General features: G+C 45.0%; 1 long non-coding RNA gene across 1 annotated transcript; it reads left to right on the top strand.

The window, feature by feature from the left end:
• The first annotated feature begins 699 nt into the window (after nt 1-699).
• Nucleotides 700-12,705, top strand: LOC140002001 (uncharacterized). The gene is made up of 2 exons (XR_011807843.1): nt 700-803; nt 12,172-12,705. It is a non-coding gene; the product is annotated as an uncharacterized lncRNA (long non-coding RNA).
• Nucleotides 12,706-15,749: the final 3,044 nt, after the last annotated feature.

The raw sequence follows: 15,749 nt of genomic DNA, 5'->3' as shown, positions 1-15,749 counted from the left end.
TTCCTTCCTTCCTTCCTTCCTTCCTTCCTTCCTTCCTTCCTTCCTTCCTTCCTTCCTTCCTTCCTTCCTTCCTTCCTTCCTTCCTTCCTTCCTTCCTTCCTTCCTTCCTTCCTTCCTTCCACACTCCTCCACCTGTTTTCACCCTGGCCAGTCCGTACCTTCCCACCCCAGCATCCCTGCTGTGACCACCACCAGTGATGTGTTGTCATAGCCATTCTTCCTCCCTATATCTCATGCTCCCGAACACGTAGGGACCACAGATCACACACACGTGGGAAGGTCAGACTGCGGGATGTGCTTTTGTTGCTTATGCTGTGGATGCACCCTTCCTGCAGCCATCTGTGTGAGTCTGGGAGCAGAACTGGGTCCTGTAGGTAGCTAAAGGGCAATGAATGAGTCAAAACTATCAACTGTTTTTCACACACGATCTATAAAACCTCAACATTGGAGTGTCTGCCATGAAATTTATTGTTTCTCAATAAACTAAAAATGCTTCGGTTTACAAAACAACCACTTTCTTTTTTATTTTTCCTTCTCCTCTTCTGGAAATTGTCCAGTATTTGTTTACAATAACTCCCTTAAAACTTAAAGAAAATTACATTTCTCAGGAAAAATGTGTATTTTTCTGTAAAATGGCTTTGATATAAAGTACTTAGCCAGCTCTATAATTTAGTGACTTCCCTTGGATAAGTACAATTTACCCCTCTTCTTTTTCTTTACCTTCTCTCACCAGCTATTCCAGAAGGTGCCCGGACCCATCTTACAGGTCCTGTGATGCTACCAGCTGCATTCCAAAAAGCCAGGTAAATATGTTTGCCCTTTTCATTCTCAGATCAATTGTATCCCTACTTCTATGAATACGAGCAGTTATTTTTCTGAGGGTGGGAGGAAGGAACTAAGAAAAGGAGAAACCAATATCCATACTCAAAGTACTGCTAAGCGGAGCATTACTTTCTTCTCTTCTTGTCTCTGCCTTTCTGATGCATTTCCAGGAGAGGTTTAAACAGGGCAGAGGAAATCAATCCAGTGGGGTGAGAGATGGAGCAGTACAATCCTGTTCCCTACAGGACTGTGTGATATATTTAGGTTTGCCAGGCAGTCCTGCTGCTGAGCTACCTGTGTCTGCTGAGCTGGCAGTGCAGGTGTCCCAGTACTGCCACGTCGCTGTCATGGCCATGACCAGGAGGCATGGACAAGGTGAGGAAAGTGTTCATTATTTTTCATTTTTACTGTAGGTGTAACTTCTTCCCACCTTAGTGAGGTCTCACTTTGGGGTCTGGTGATTAGCTCTGATCTGGTCGATATGAGTTTGCAATTTTCTCCACCAGTGACACCTCCTTGATGCCTCCAAGAGTTACTGGCCACGGGGTCGGCTTGCTGCTGAGCTGCCCACTGAGAGCTTTGTGTTTCCTCCGTCTGAAAATTAAACATTTGGATGCTGGTAGCTGTTCTGCTGGCAGTTCCTGTTAATGATGAAGAATTACCTATTATGCCAGCGTTGGGCGACTTTGACAATTCCATTACATATTACTAATAGCACTATTAATGTATGGCAGCTTATCCTCGGCGTTTGTGCGCGTGTGTGCATGCATATATGTGTGGCCCTGTGCGGATGCCCCAGGGAGCCTGGGCCACAGACAACAGATCTGCTGGCAGAATGCAGCAGCCGCTGTGGCCACTTCTCCCTTCCTCCCTTGGGGACAACAGGCTGGAGGGCACTGCCTGGGTTTGCCTCCCCCAGGAGCAGAAGTGAGCTGAAGCTGACTGCTGGGAAGGATGCCGATCCCTAGTGCTGTGGCATCCTCTGCTGCATGGTCTGTCTGTGACTTGGGAAGCTAATTCCTGTTGCCTGCTGTTGCTCAGTCCTTCTTCAGCTCTGCTCCCCTTCTCTCCTGGTCTTTACTCTTTGATCTTCAGCTGAACCATTCGATTTTTGGAACCTGCCTACATGCTAGACCTCCTCTTGGGCAAAGTGGTGGTACAGGGCTGGCCAAGTCATGGGTGATGGAACTGCTTTGCTCTCCCAGCTCCTCAGCAGCAACCTAGCTCATAGGATTAAAAAAATAAAACAACAAAATTCTTTTGGTGCTATCATAGCATAATGGATGTTGATGTGATGTGCATGTGACTAATGCAAAATTGACCCCCATTTCAAGGTTCCCTGTAGATTGCACACATGCAGCCCGAGAGAAGGGGGGATAAGCAGGACTGCAAGTCACAACAGTTGGGTTTTGTGTCCCATTGTTCCCACAGGGAATGCAGGGACATAATTAACCTCCTCCAGGCTGCCCTGCTGGTCTCCTGCAGCAAGGAGGGACAGGGCAGCTGCTGCCAAGCCGGTGAGGTATCAGCCGTGCAGAGAAGGCAGGGTGGCTGCTTTGGTTTATTCACCTACAGCAAAGAGAGAGTTGGCAGGGTTGCCCTCAGGGCTCTGGCACTTGCTGGGGTCATCACAGCCCTGCAGAGGTAAGGGCACAGCCCTCGCTTGCCCTCCTGTCTTTCTCCACATCCCTCTCCCCTGCCTGTTGCCGTGCTGGCAGCAGGGGAGCCATGCCAGCTCACTAGTCCTGGCCTGGCCTTTGCTCTGAACGTTGGGCAGCCAGAACAGGATGAGAATCTCACCCTCTTTTCCCCCAGGGTTTGTCTCATAATGAAATACAAGGGAAGAAGTTTATGAAGCTTCTGAAAAAGAAACACAGCCCTCCCTCTCTTGTCTTTAACTTCCCACTGTTTTGATCCTAGACCATCTGCAGGAGAAATATGTTTAGATGCTTGTGCATCAGTACAGGTGAATTTTTCTGTGCCTTGAAAAATGGGACAATACCTTCCTACAGATATTGATTGTCATTCCACATCTATGCTGTCCTCCTAACTTCAGATCAATTTGTACTTTACCAAGTGGTTTGATGTCATCTTATGGCAGAACGCTAACTTTTCCCCTTTAAGGCTATTTATCTTTGTCCCTTTGTAAGGTCAGGGAAAATCACTGTACTCTGGCCCCCCAAAAGTAATTCATCTAGTGGAGGAAATGATGAGGCAGTATTATGTCTGGCAGCCTTTTTAAACAAGTCCTCAGAAACATCAAGAAAAACCTGATAGGCTTGGGCAGGGAGGGGGGAATTGAGGATGTTACAGGAGCAAGTCTGAAAGCAATCAAGGGAAAGCTCAGAGTTTATATTCTGGAAATGTCCCCTCTTCTTGAATCTATTTGCAGACATCTTTCACTGTTACTGAGGGGGAAAAAATTAATAATAATCCAAGCAGGCTCCCGAGCGAAGGATGGCCATGAGTCTGAATTGGAAGGATAATTTATCTCCCCCGCCACTTTGAAGCCTTTTAGCCTGGGGGGGATCCCTTGTCTAATGAAATTAATTGAGTGCGTCTGCAGCCTGGGTACTCCATCTGAATTCCAGTTTCCCCCTCGCTTCGAAGTTGCCAGGTATCTGCTCACCTCCAAAGTGACCGAAGTGAATGCATCGTGTGTCAGAGCTGCTCCTTCTCATGCAAATCACAGCCCAGGTAGTGAGTGGTTCCTGGCTCTGCTGCTGCCTGGCCACGCTCTCCCTAAGCACCGTGCACAGAAGGCAGCCAAATGTTAGAAAAAGTTAGAGAATAAATTCTGTCCCAGGCTATTTTTAAATGCAAATGTCACAGGGAACTTCTAAACAGCAGATTGCTGGAGGGAGGAGAGCGTCACTGGGAAAGGTTTGCTCTATTTTCATCCTTTCCTTACACTGTTTACCTTGGTGCTAGCTATTGGCAGTTATCAGGGGTGTCCGCAAGAGCAAACGGGTCAAAACAGTGAAGAAATCAGAAGATAGAGCAGTCCCAATTAAATATAGATAAAATGGGAAATGATGGAGCCAGTGTTTAACTGAGCAAGAGGAAATGGGGGAGATAGGTGACGGGCTGTATAAGTTACCAAAGAAGGGTGTTATTTCTTCCTTTTTCTCCCACTACAGCTCCAAAAGAATGCCAGTTATTTGAATATGCTTACATTTCTTTTTATTTTATCTTATTATTATTATTTTCTGCAGCCTTCTTTTACCTTCCCCCACCAAGCTGCATTCAATTTCTCTGCTTTCCCTTCAGAGCGGATTATCTGATTTTATACAGATTTAGTTGTACACGGCTCTGAGATCGCGTGAAAGTGCCAGCAATATGACAGTGGTTTGCGTAGGCATGAATGCAGTATTATGTGGATAGCCAGCAGCCTGGCTTCGTCTTGAATAGATGCAGATTTGTTATGTATAGATGTGTGCTTATTTGCTGAATACTTATGCCCTCGCAGCTCCGGGAGCTTCCAGGAGGCAGTTGTGTTTGCGTGACAATCTTGTTCCCAGGGAAGAATAAAGTACTTGTGCAGAAGCTTTGGCCCTTAGGCTGTCAGATGAAGGAGGTTTTTCTTCTTGTCATGTAGGTTGCACCAAAATCAGGACTGAGCAAACCAAACTCTGAGCAGCAGAAGGATGATGTTTTTCTTGGTATTGTTTTATTTCTTTCTGTCTTAAAGGGACTTCTAGCCAGTATGTGCCCCTCCATCAGTGAAAAACAAGGCAATATTGGTATCAGGCATGTATTATCTTCAGTGGGAGCTTGAGGTACTTATGGTGAGATGGTGAGGTGAGTGTCTGGGTCCACACGTGTCCTCCTTCTTCCAAGGCCCGAGGGTGTGCAGTCCTACCTTGTTCACTCCTGGGGCAGCCCTTGCTGCTCTGCTGTGCCTCAGCCATTACGTATGGATATGTGGCTCCATCCAGGCACAAAAATGTAGAGATCTCCTACTGCTGGGTCATTTCTTTGCCTTGATGCTGGAGTGTGCCCTGTGGCTTGGCCACGTCCCTCAGGGCAGATCCTCAGAGACCATCAGTGTCCTTTGAAAGGGGTGGTACAGGGGGACGCTGCCATGGCAGGGCTTGACAGACCAGTAGCCTTGAATGCAAAGATTGATGGTAAGAAAACAAATGTTTCCTTCTGAGGTAGCTCAGGAGTTCATTTCTCTGGGCTTGAATTTAAGACCTGTCAGTTGTACAGACACGTGGTCATTCCAGGCTAGGCCCAAAGCTCGTTAAGTCTCATTGTAGTGCTTCAGGTTTCAGACATCGCTTTTTCATTTAATAAATCTTTCCTCACCTGTCACTCCCAGCCCCGTCCCCATCCCAACAGGCACCACTTCTGGGAGCAATTAAACCACAGCTCCTTTCCCGTGCCCGCATCCTGCAGGGTTCACGTGCGTGAGCACGGCGCGGCTCTGTAAGGATTCCCACTCAGCCTGCCCTACGCTGCTGGGGCAAGGGGCCATCAGCTGTGGGGGCTGTTAGGCTGGTTTTGTTTTTCACCTCACCAATACTTGCCTTGACTGAAGCTTTACATTTGCCAAAGGTCCAGGAAAATGTGACAGCCCTCATGAAAAAAAAAACAACACAAAAAAAACCTCTCCCACTTTTCTTTTTTTCTGTTAAAATATAAATAAGAGAAAATGATGCAATGTTTTCTCATTATATGCACTCCTGTTTAAAGCAAACATATTCTTCCCCAGTCAATGTCTAAGCAGAAAAAGGCCACAGAGAACTGGCTTTCATGGCAGACATAAAAGGTGTGCTGGTGCCCTCTGTAAGTAGAGACAACGTTTGATCTGTCTGGATCTACTCTGCAACGAGTGAGACAGCTTAATGGCAAAAGACTCTGCCATCCCAGAGAGCTTCTAGCTTCTATCCTGAGCAAGCTCACCTCAGCTCCAGGAAAAAATTGCAGTGCCCTCTTACGGAGCAGCTGGGAAGGAGGTGGTGATCTGCCCTCTTGCTGCAGGGATGTGAGGACAGGGTTGGGAAGTGGAGTGGAGGACACCTCACGGGCCCTGCTGCCCCATGGCAGAGGAAGCTGTGGGACGTGTCCAGCAGGAGGGAGCTGATTGCCACAGGGGCTGGTTCTTCAAGTCATATAACTCTTCCTCTGGGAAAAAAAAACATAGAAGTAGCAAGGAAAAAATAATCTGAAGTGCCCACCACAGCCACCATGCATATTGCTGTTGTCTGAAGCCTTCTGCCTGTTTATTTCTTTCCACTTTCCAAGCAGAAAATAGATCTGGGGAGATGTTACTTGCTCATGCAATAGCATCCCGATGGTCTGGTGTTACCTCGTGCTTGAAGGGAGCGAGAACAGGAGCCTTATCAGTCTTTCAGTGTTTTGCCTTCCCCTTCTCACTCCTGTTGTCACACACACCCCTCCAGGGGCTGACCACAGGGAGGGGATCAGAGCTCGCTGCAGGTTGTGCAGGGCTGTAGCTGGCTGGCTGCACATGCAGAGCACAGGCTCTGCAGGCAGGGCACCCTGAGCAGCATACAGTGGCACGTGAGTAAGAGCGAACAGTAATGATTACAGCTCTGCCATTTATAGACTGAGAAATCAGAACCAAAAACTAACGGCAGCTTCTGAGACTTCCAGTACAGCTCTTTGGAAAGAGAGTTTTAGGAGCCAAGCAGCTTATTCTCCCAGGAACAGTGTGGGCTTGCTTGTGCATCCCTGCAAGTATCGATACCAGACCTTGCACCTCCTGCCTGTGACACACATCTTCAGAGCTTAGCCAGGAGGCTAAACCCATCCTCTCTTCCCTTCTTTTTCACCTGTGGCAGAGGACTAATTGCTCTATTTAAGGACATGGCTTACAATTGATCTTAGGATGAGTAAACATAGTTCAGTACCTGGGCAAGGATGCTCCTTTGTCCTTGCTGAATGCAATATAGCAGTGAGGTGATGTAGGAATGGCAGGGGAAGTATCTTTTTTTTTTTTTTGTCCTGGAGACCTCACTTCAGAAGCTACCCTGGCACACAGCAAACAAGTACGATCTGACACAGTGGGGAATTCAGCCCGTGAGGTGGGGAGGGTGCTGAGGAGGCTTGGGTTTGGCAACGAGCCCTGCATACCACCAGCTGAGGAGCGTCAGCAGAACTGAAAGGCAGCATTTGTGGGGTTTGCTGTTCGCACACTGCTGGGAGTCCTGCTCCCATAAGCAAAATCTCTGAAAATTAATTCTGGTAGAAGTGTATTTCTCCCTGGGAAATGGGATGAAGGCTGACTTAGCATGGGAAGTCTGATGGAGCCTGTCCAATACCTGAAACTAAAAGTAGCATGTCAGGAAAAAAGCTTTAGAAACAGGCTTGTGGAACTCAAACTTCCTGTAGCAGAGGTGAAGTTTAGCCAAACGTTTCTCCAGCTCTGTTCGTGGCTGTTGATGATCTTGCCTGCTCACACAGACCCCTGCTTCTGCAGCTCTTTGTTTCACATCCAAATTTTAGAAGCTAGAGCTGAATATGAGCGACGCAGACCCTCAGTAGCTACAAATGATGTAGCATCTTGAAGTCAGACCTAATGCTGCTGGTTTATGTTGCTGGTTTATACCAGCACCCCAAGTGACAGATGGATGGGAGTCATCCTCTACATGACACTGAGCGAAAAACATGGGATGACGAGGACCTCTCTCTCTCCTCTCCCTCAGCACCTCTTCATCAGGTCTGTCAAGAGGAGGAGCATTTTTTCTCATAAGCAATATGTTCCCAGTGGCCCACACCTATATAATCCCCTCTGGGTGGCTGTGGTGAGCAGTCCTTCAGGCTATTTGGGAACAGCAGAAGGGAGGCGTTCATCTAGCTGCCATTTAGAGCTGACGTTTCACTGTTCATTTCTGCAGAAGCATCCAGAGTTTAATGAAAAGTTGCCTTAGCTAAACAGTAAGCCAAGAGCCAAGATCCGTGAACCTTGCTGCCTGCAGTCCCCCTGCTCCTTGCTCAGCAGTGGGACGGTCCCATCGAGTCCCCATCGTGCCCACCCCATGGAGCCAGCAGGAAACTGTGCCACAGCTGCTGGCAGCCACTGCATTCGGGAGAGAGACATCTCACAGCAAATGATGATGAGACAGGGTCAGGGCACGCACCATTTTTGTAATGTCTCTTGGTACTTTCCAGCTTTCCAGCAGCCAGGAAAACAAATTGCCGCTGGGTACAGCAAAGGTCAGGGTTGCCATCAGCTAAGCGAAATCGCTGGCTGTAATAGCCCCATCGACATTTCCCTCTGCAGCAGCTGCTGTCAGCACAAGGTGCTGTCATTAGCTGTGGGCTGGGCTTTTGTGGGAGCATTTTGTATTTCATTTCAGTGAGAGGCACTTCTCACCTGTCATGTTCTTGGTGAGCTGGTACCCACGCTGCAGTGAGGACAGAGAAGGGATGCTCAGAGCAATAACATTCATTACGGGGAGGTGCTGGGAGCAGCCAGATGGGCCACAGCTCACAGGGCAGCCGGAGGAGAGCCCAGCTGGTCCCAAGAGTGGTGAACAGCTCTACAGTTGTTCACCATTCCACCCTGATAGGCACTAGCCAGAAGAGTTAGCATCACAGAGTTTGCGTCCACGTTGTTTCTTCTCTCCTGGGAAGCTGACTCATTACGTACCCCAATGCTTCTTTCTTCCCATTTTGCCCTTTTCCTGTGTCTGCTTGTTGCTGTCATGGTTTGGTCACCATGGATTGTGCAGCTCTGTATGAGCAGCTGAATCCAGGGGTAGGATTCCTCAACCTTCAGCAGGAGCAGGTTTCCCCCCTTGGCTTTTGGAAGACCACTGGCAGTGGTGATTTATTTTGAGAGTACAATTTTCCTCATGCCTGTGATGTCACCTAAATATCGACCTTAAGGTATGTAGATATGGGCCATGGCACAGCTGGAGCTGGATGATGGACTGTAGAGACCATGCTGCTCCCTGGGGCTCCCAGCATGATCACAGGGAGCCACCTGCTTTTCATCCCCTGAGAGATAGTCAGGAGGATCACTTCTGAAATGGGGGTGTGGGAAACAAACAATTCCACATTTTCCCTTGATAGCCGGGCTTTGTTAAATGACTTAATTACTCCACCTGGAGTCAAGCAGCCTGGAGTGTTTTTTTGGTACCAAGCACCATGCAGTGACTTGCATCAGTGCTAAACATAAGCCAGGTACTGCTGCTCTGAGCTGGTAGCTTGTTGCCTGGTTTTAACAACCCCACAAAGTGCAGGGCTGGCCTTAGTCCCCCAAGTCCCTGTCACTTTTGAAAGTGGCCACCTGTGGGTACAGGCTGGGTGACTGCCAAGCTGTGATATACCCTGTGCAATGAGATCTTCTTTACCTTTTACATGGTGTTTGAGAAAACATGCTTGTACTGTTATTACTGAGTCTGGGATGCCTTTAATGCCAAATAAAAATTTCTTACCTAATAAAACAGCCCAATGAGTTGCAATTGTGTATTTAGCATTTAACTGAAGCATGGCATCCAAAAATTCTTATTTGCTTTTCTCCCTGCATCATCCTCCCTCCTTCCCTGACATACTCCTTTACCTGCCCTTGCTGCTGTGCTCTCTTTCAAGTCATTTCTTCTGATCTCTCTGCTGACTAATTAGAGAAACAGCCCTGAGAGGCACCATGGCTCTTAGCTACGCATTACAGCTGTGTAAATTCGCTTTGACGTTCAGACAGCCTCGATTTCTCCCTGCCTGCAACAGGAGTCAGTGAGCTGGAGAAGGGGAAATTGTTTGCATTACACAGCCACGGCAGCGAACCAGCATGTGCCTTGTGCCACAATGGGAAGCACTTTGTGGTTTGACTTGGTGGCTGGAGCAGTTGTAGTCTGAGTAGGCACCAGCAGGCAGGGAAGCTGAGTGCTGGCTTTAAAAAATGTGGTCCTGGAGTGCGTGTGGGTTACAGGCCTGTGCCTGTGTCTTGCAGCCCCGTGAGACTGGACTGCTTTGCTGGGAGAAGGGCCAAGCCGTGCATGAGCTGGCTCAACCAGCAGCCATCTGAACTGAAAACGCAGAGCCCCTGGCTGAGGGCAAGAGGGGATAATGGTAATTGCGTGTAATCACCTTCATTTAAGTGCATCTCTTTGGTCTGTTTTATTTGATGTATGATCATAATTGCCCCATTTGGAAGTAGGAGCTATGAAACTGCTTCTTAACTACGGTCATAACTCACCTGTCATTAGAAACCTCATGAAGACAGCATTACCTCTATGTCTGCAGATAAAAGCTATGCACACACGTATGTATGCTTGTACACAATCGTACCCATGACAAGAGAATATTAGCAGGCTTACAAAAGCCTCCAGTCAAAATGGAAGCAATTCTGGAATTAAACCTGCCCAGACAACTTCCTCTGGTTGTCTGTGCACCTTTAATCACATCACCTCATGTCCTATGATCCCTTTCAGGCTTCTGGATAGACAGTGTCCATTTAATGAGCAGCTGTGCAATGTTTTGCTTCACCATCGCTGCTGAAGACAGATCCTCTTTCCTTATTATTGGGAGCTAATCAAACCCTACTCTGAAGACAGAATGAATCATTTCCACTTTTTTTTGTTTGTTTTGTTTTTCTTTTTTTCAACAGCGTCTGCTACTGATGTAACCAAACACTTCTCTCTGTAAATTGTCTTCAGATGATGTGATGAATTGAACTGGGGCGCTATTTTCCACTCTTTGGAGCAAGAGACCTGAGTAATTCATAGAATCATACAATCATTTGTGTTGGAAGGGACCTTAAGTATCAACTATATCCAACCTCCTGCTCTCAGATAATGTACCAAGGAGCCAGGAAATATCCACATGCGTATAGAGTACTTTAAGTTCCAGTGCAGTGCCCTTTCGTGCTTGCAATCACTGTTTTCATTCTCTACAAATCTTCAACTTTTTTTTTTTTTCCCAAAAGAAAAAAAAAGAGAGAGAAAAAAAAAAGATAGAGAAACTCACACAAAAATCTTGGATGAAAAGGGAAAATGAAGGGGCGTAAGAGACCTTGTGCAAAATCCTTACTGAGTTGAAAAAATCAAATTAAATTAACAAGCTAGGGACTGTTTTATAATTGTGCATAACAGGTTGCATGAGCACCTTCATTTCTAATATTTTTTGTCTTTTGCATGTGTGAATTTGAAGCCATAAGAATGTTCTTTGCAAATGGGTGTGCACATATGCATGCAAGTATGTGTGCCGTTTCCTAAGTTTAAAAACAAAGTAACTGAAAACAAGATTTCCATCATGTAGCAATACAGTACTGCATATGAACCACCACAAGGCTTGGGGCATTTCACTTGCACAGCATGCACATCTGCCCCCTGAGTTAATGCAGTGTCTGACAAGAGAAGCAGCTTGTTGTTGTCAGCTTAAGTTCTCTGTAGGGGAAGGAGAGACATCCAGTTTGCCAACATACATGTGTTCTCAGATCCTTCCTTGCATCACAGCACCAGTGGTGGTATGAGCTCCTCTTCAAGGTTCTCAAGGCCAGGTGTTCTGCTGGGAGCAACCACTTCTAACTCTTCTGCTGGTGAAAGACAGAAATTTTTATATCCTCTTAGTCTGCCATGTCAGCAAAAGGGAGAGCAAGCAAGAAAAAAAAAAAAAAAGGAAAGAAAATACTTGAGAGTGGGAGCTTTCTAAGTGCAGCTGAATGTGGCAAGGGATCTGTGATTTGAACTTCTTTTCTTTATTCTCCACGTGGGGCTTGCCAAGTATTTTTCAAAAGCACACAGTGTTGGAGGTTTGATTTAAATAATGTTACTGCTGGCTGGAATGTTCATTTTATATGGAGAAGAGTTTTATTAAACTCCACTGGTGACCAGACGTCCAAGGGCACATTGACACATTCGTGAACTGATTAATCAAATATACATGGGAAAACATACAGCGACCCCTAAAGAAAACTGTATCTGAAGCTGATGTATTATACTAGGAATTGACTTGACAAGGTGTTTTTGTTTAACCTGTGTTTCATAATATTTGACAGTGAGCCAGTGAATCCACTGAAGCACAAGTTATATTGTGAGGGGAGTCTGAAACCCCATGATCCCACACCTGCTTTTTGTCCTTCCTAGAGAATGGGGAGAGGGCCTTGCATTTTGGTGAAAATGTTCAGGGATATTCAGCAATGAAGTGTTTATGAGTAGGTTTTTCAAATCATTTTATCTGTTCATGTAGTAAAGCAGAAGTTGTCAGACCTTGTCAGGACTACGTTATGATTAATGTACTAAATGGTTTTCATGGGTATGAGAGGTTTTCAAGGGAAGAGTAGAAGCCTCACAGAGGATGAATCTGGAATCACTTTTCTTCCTTTCACCTGTAGTCCCCTTTGCATGTCTCCGTTATTAATCACTGTTATATTCACAGGTTGGAGGCTGCTCTGGGTTCCATGGAGAAATAATGGCAACGGGAGCTAAAAATCCAGTTATGGATACAGAGAGACCAGAAGAAGTGCAATAAGAGTGATGGAGAACAAGGCTACAAGCTGTGGTACTTCTTGGTAGTGTTGCCTTTCCTGGGACCATCCTGTGGCTCCAGCAGGAACGTTGGCTATCTTCCAGGGGGTATTGCTGAAGGAGCATGTTTGAACCAAGAATATGGCCGCTACTTGGAGGACATACATGCAGAGGTGGGGAAACAAGGACAGGAGACAGCTGAGAGAAGTGTCTAAGTCACTGAGATGGCATTACAAGTGCGAGAAAGATTGTGAGGAAGGGGCTGAGAGAGGACATGGCAGGAGGTTTGAGCAGAGATGTGAGCAGGGCATGAAGTGTGAAATGTTTAGCTACTTGTATCTCAAGTTCATTATGGAAATCGATGTTGCCTAAGGAGATGAAGACAGCATCATTTGATGTCAAGGGGTTTGCTGCATGGTATTAAATAAATCATCTCCCTATTTTACTATGAGTTTTCAGGTGATTTTTTTTCTTTTTTCTTTTTTTATTTTCTTTTTTCTTTTTTCTTTTTTTCTTTTTTCCCTGAGGTGACCCAAGGTAACTTTAAGAGTCTACTTGTGAATAGCTGATTCTGTTGCAACAGACCAGGCTTTGTCTTCCTGTTTACTCCATCTTCACTCTCTTTCAGCTCTTTAAGATTTAAATTATTGCCTGGTTTGTGAATCTCATTATGTGTCCTCTGTTTCTTGGAGACATGCTTATTGTGAAAAGTAAAACTGCAAGGAAAGTTTATTTTGAGAGAGTTGCCACAAGCCCCCAGGAACCATTCAGCATTTTGCGCAGAGACGTTGCCTCCACGGGAAGTCATCTCCTGGCTGCTCTACAAGTACTCTGGACAAACACGAAGAAGAAGAGCACTACTCTGCTACTGGTAATGAATAGGATGTCATGGAACCAAAGAGTCTTGAATCTCAATAGGAATGTCAGGTTTGTTCATTTTCAGCTAGAAGATTTTGGAGTTTTACTTCGGATGTGAGTCCTGAATGGGTTTTGCAGTAGCTGCCTACTGTATCCTAGATTTGACAAAACCAGTGAACTGTAATTTTGACAAACTCCATTGAGCTATTCTGGATGCACCTAAGGGAAAGAAAGGAAATGTTGTATTTTTATGCCCATATTTCAGTTGATTTCCACCTCTTCAAAATACTAGCACTTGAAATAAAATCTTAGGTAAAACTTACCTGCAGGTAAATTGCCCTTTTTGAAACAAAGCATGATAAAACAGTCAGAGGTCAAAAAATCAGGGAAAAAGGAGGAGACTTTCCCATGGGGGAACTTCTGGGGGAAACGTCCCTAGTGTTTCCTTCAATCTTATATATAACCCACAGTGATGCTGAGTTATGGGGAGAAGAATCTTTGTTTTATGTTGCTAGTAATAACCACTGGATATACATATGAAAATACAGGTGATCACTATAAATCTGAAGCAGTGTTGGTCTCATTTTCAAATGTATTTTGAGATTTTTTTTTTCTATAAGCTGTTTCTCTCCAGCTTACCTCTGAAATATACATTTTGGAAGGTTTTGTATTGGATGCCTATCTCAGCTTGAACAGAACTCATTAATCTTCTGTAGCACTGAACTGAAAGGATTAATGAAAACCTCTCTTCTGGATTTTCAGTTATTTTGCTCCTTCATTTTTATTTCTAATTTCCAGTTTGAATTAATAGTAATAAAACCCTTGGAACTCACCACCTGCCACCTAATTAATTAATGATAATTTTCCAGGAACTGAGTAGCTCCAAGGTTTAAGTTTTAAATCACTGGTGAGCTTATTGGGAATCTTGTGATCAGCAGGGTGCCTCTCCAAGCCAGAGCTGGTGGAGACATGCCATTACATGAGAGCCTCTGCCATCCTTATAAATGAAATCAAGCAAGAATTAAGGTCTGATCTACTCAGGTTGTAACAATAAGCTTGAAAGACTGATGCAGCTGTTTGTTAATTCTTGCAGTTCAGAAAGGAGATAAAAAGAGACTAGGATTTATTCATGAGTCTCACTGTTTTTACAATTCATTTTGTGATTTCTGGGTATTTAACTTCTGATTTTTGAGTTCCTCAAACTTGCACCCTCAAGTTTTATTCAACACTTTGGTCATGGTGCTCTTCCAATCCAGGCTGCTCATGTCCTGTGCAAAAGGACATCAGGCAAAGCAAAAAGGAATGGGAGATCTCAGTCCAGGTCTTACCCACAAGGTATCCATTTATATCTTTCAACCCAGAAACTTCAGGAAGTTTGTGTTCACACTGCAAAGGCAACAATGTCTGCTAACTTACAGGACAGGAGAAAAAAAAAAAAGAAAAAGAAAGGAAGATGGACACCTCAGCTACAAATTATCTCATCTCTGAAACAAACTCAAGAGTGATAATTTGATTTACACCACTTGAGAAGCCTGGTTTTGGCCCTCACTGCAGTTGGTGCAACTCTTTTTCATTTGCACCGAGCAAAGAAATTCTATAAAAAAGGTGGTTATTAAACCTGGTATTTCAGGAAGGCTGGCTTTTCCACCTGATAATTGCACCTATGTATTTTCAAAAGTGGCATACTTCAAGGCTAAACACTGCCTATGATTTCACAAAGGCTTGTATTATGGTGGCAGCTTTGTGTGCAAACATTTGCAGTTAATTGCAGGAAATCCGAGCCTAGTGTCAAGGCTAAAGAACCAGGTACAAGTGATTTACACTTCAAAGATTTCCCAATAAACATCAATTCAAACATTTTACTCTTGATTCCGCTATCACTTATAGAAGTGTAAACGAGGAGTAATTTTATTGAAGGCATGAATGCCAACATGGCACAATGCAAGCTCCCAAAAGATGTCTTTGCTTTAGCAGAAACCTTTCTGGAAGTCTTTGTGATTGGAAATAAACCATATCACTTAGTAGCTAACACTGAGACCTCTCCCAGTGTGTTTGTACTTATTTGATGACATCCCTTCACACAAATGTGGTTTATAGAGGGACTCCGACAGAGCCCATATGTATGACTGGGATAATGATTTTTGAATCAGGTGTGAGAATACCAACTTTCTCTGTAAAAGACTTGATGGGGAAAACATCAAGGGACTGTTCAGTGTTCTCGTTATTAATTTAAGCAAAGGTTCTTGTCAGCTGAAGTGAAAACAGAACTGAACAGGAAATGTAAAATGAAATGTAAAATATTCTCTTAAAATGAAAGCCATCTCTAAACCATGGGGACTTTGTGATGATGGGTGTTCACATTTTAAAGCTCTTACATGTATCTCCACAAGCTGCAAAGCATTAAGCTTAATGTGTAAATTCTGATCTACAGCCTGCTGCAGCAATGTCAGTACTGGGGCATGGCAGTGGTGTAAGGGGTGGGGAGGCAGATCCACATTGTCTTGAAGGGGATGCTTCAGCTGATCAAACCCTTCAGAGTTCCCAGCTAGGAGTGATTCTGCTTTCTGATCTTCCAGTGGATTTGGACGGATTATCAGCGCACAATTTATTTGCAGGTTGCTGTTCTCTGTT

This window comes from Anas platyrhynchos, chromosome 3 (genome assembly GCF_047663525.1).
Source record: "Anas platyrhynchos isolate ZD024472 breed Pekin duck chromosome 3, IASCAAS_PekinDuck_T2T, whole genome shotgun sequence".
Taxonomy (NCBI): domain Eukaryota; kingdom Metazoa; phylum Chordata; class Aves; order Anseriformes; family Anatidae; genus Anas; species Anas platyrhynchos.
This window is presented reverse-complemented; position numbering and strand designations above follow the sequence as displayed.